Source organism: Chiloscyllium plagiosum, chromosome 15, assembly GCF_004010195.1.
Source record: "Chiloscyllium plagiosum isolate BGI_BamShark_2017 chromosome 15, ASM401019v2, whole genome shotgun sequence".
NCBI lineage: Eukaryota > Metazoa > Chordata > Chondrichthyes > Orectolobiformes > Hemiscylliidae > Chiloscyllium > Chiloscyllium plagiosum.
Window position 1 is genome coordinate 28570638 of NC_057724.1, and position 3022 is coordinate 28573659.

A 3022-nucleotide genomic window follows, 5' to 3' on the forward strand; every position below is an offset into this window, starting at 1 on the left:
ACATGCCAGAGAATTCCTAGAGGCGTGGCACTCCAACCACAACGCCATAAACAAGCACATAGACCGAGATACCATCTAACAATCCCTCAGAAAACGAACAGGAAACCCCAGGAACCCCATCCAGGAGAAAGATATAAATAGAAAGCAGGAGACAACAGCTTCGCTTCACTTGGAGGTCGCCACTGATGATGTTACCTAGCCAGGTAATGAAACGTCTGGATATCAAACCTACAGCTCAGCGAGCAAACCTACACCCTAAACCTCAACCTGAGCTACAAACCTTCACAAACCCTGCGAATATAAATATTATATATTGGTCAGAACTATATTCACTGGAGTTTGGAAGAATGAGGGTGAGATCTCATCGTAACCAATACATTATCTAACAGGACTGGACATGATAAAGGCTGGGGAGAGGGGATATTCCCGATGACTAGGGAGTCCAGAACTGAGGATCACAGTATCAGGATATAGGGTAGGCCATTTAGAATCATAGAATTACTACAGTGCAGGAAGAGGCCAGTCAGCCCATTTAGGACTGAGATTCGAAGGATATTTTTCACCCAGAAAGTGGTGACTGTGGAATTTTCTGCCACTTTAAACACTGAAGGCTAAAACATTGAATGTTTTCAAGAAAGAGTTAGATATAGTTCTTAGGTGCAAAGGGGTCAAATGATATGGGGAGAAAACAGTAACAGGGTACTCATTTGACTATCAGCAATGATTGTATTGAATGGTGGAACAGGCTTAAAGGCTGAATGGCTTATTTCCGCTTCTATTTTCTATGTTTCTATGTAATACACAAATAACTGTACTTTTGCCAATAGCCTTTGGGATAGAGCAGAGAGAAAGAAAATAGATCCATAACAGCAGAACTAAAAGGCTTAGTCCCTTTCTTCCACTCAGTGAAACAAATTGGAGAAACTATTCAATGAGAACTCAAAAGATATCTACAGATTTCACTCCTGGTGATGATAAAGTCATCAGACAAGCAAAGATGTGGAAGCTTTGGAGAGGGTGCAGAGAAGATTTACCAGGATGTTGCCTGGAATGGAGAATAGGTCGTACGAGGATAGGTTGAGAGTGCTAGGCCTTTTCACGTTGGAACGGCGAAGGATGAGGGGTGACTTGACAGAGGTTTATAAGATGATCAGAATGTGCTGCCTGTGGGAGTGGTAGAGTCAGAATCTTTGGTGACCTTTAAGTGGCAATTGGATAGGGACATGGATGGGTGCTTAAGCTAGGACAAATGTTCGGCACAACATCGTGGGCCGAAGGGCCTGTTCTGTGCTGTATTGTTCTATGTTCTACAACCAGGGTCTCAGGTTAGAATCTAACACCTCAAGGACTTTTAAACTGTATAGTCTGCATTTGACACTGCCCACTTCTTAAAATTTATACCTATTTTTCTGTGTGTTTGTATTTTTTCCTTAATTTGAATTAATATTGCATTTTAATTGATGTGTGAAAGCATGGTAAAAAGAATTAAAAATCTTTATTGAGGCTGGCCAAAGTGGGGTTAAAAAGATGGTGTAATATAGGACAGGCTCACTATCCTCAAATTTCTACAATTTTGCAGTCTTGACACAAAACCTACTCTGACATATCTCAGTCTTACATTTATAGATGAAAATGTCTATGTTCTCTTTAGCTGTAAGACTATTGCAATTTAGCCATTAGAAAATAACAAACCACTAAATACATCAATGAATAAACTTATCTGTAACTTACTTGCAATACTCCATACACTATGCTCACTAAAACATCAGATTTTGTGCTTTTCTCTCTTGTCTGGTGTTTGAGGCCTGACTCCCAATACCCTCTGTTTCTTCTTTGCTTTAATTCACTGTTTCAATCTGCCAATCAGCTTCCCCAGATAAAATTGAGGCTGGATTTCACCAGCTAAAAGGCTGCTAGTCAAAATTCTTGCTATTTTTGAAACGTGGTTTAGGTTTTTTTAAAATCTTTGATCCTTGCCTTATCTTAGTCTTTGTTTATTAAGACAATTACTCTTGTTTGTTTCAAGTTATTTATTTAAAAATACCAATTTACATAATGGCAAGAAATGCCTGCTCCTCGGGTTGGCAATCTTGAAGGTGGGAAAGGGGTTTAATTAGGTAGGGTAATAAAACAAAATGTCGCTGCCTTCTCACCTCCACCAGAATTAACTTCTGGGAAGAACTGTTCAAGGTCTACCTTCCCGTCCTTCCATCAATGGAGGTCCTTAAGTGGCCAATAAAGGACCACTGAAGGACTTCATCTCACCGCCGCTTGGATTAAACCAGTTGCAGGTTGATCAGACACCATACAGGGTTCACAACAGCTGCTACCCAAGGGCAGCTTGTCACAGAAACTAGGTGCAGGAGTAATCATATGGCCCTTCGAGTCTGCTCTATCATTCATCCATCAATGCCCGATTGCCACTTGCTCTCACTTCCTTGAATATAGTCATGATTCGGAGATGCCGGTGTTGGACTGGGGTGTACAAAGTTAAAAATCACACAACACCAGGTTATAGTCCAACAGGTTTAATTGAAAGCACACCAGCTTTCGGAGCGACGCTCCTTCATCAGGTGATTGTGGAGGGCTCGATCGTAACACAGAATTTATAGCAAAAATTTGCAGTGTGATGTAACTGAAATTATACATTGAAGAATTGAATGTCTGTTAAGCCTTTCATCTGTTAGAATACAGTGATAGTTTCACTTCTTTCACGTGTAAATCACAAAACCCTTTTTTTCAAAGTTGCATTCTCCGGTTAGCTGTTAACAATGGTGATAGCTAGACAATGTGTTGAAGGTGTTAGCCCCCTGTATTCTCTGTCTATGACCTGATGTTTAGCTTGATTCCAATCTACAAAGTGAGATAACAGAGTTTTACATAAATTCATGCAGTTTTTGAGCTCAGAGTTCTACATGAATGTGTGTGGTTTTTGAGCAAAGTGCAATGTAACTCTGAAAGTACCAAAAAAATTCACCACACAAAATATATGTGTGCATGTGGGTCTTTGTCTGTCTGGGGT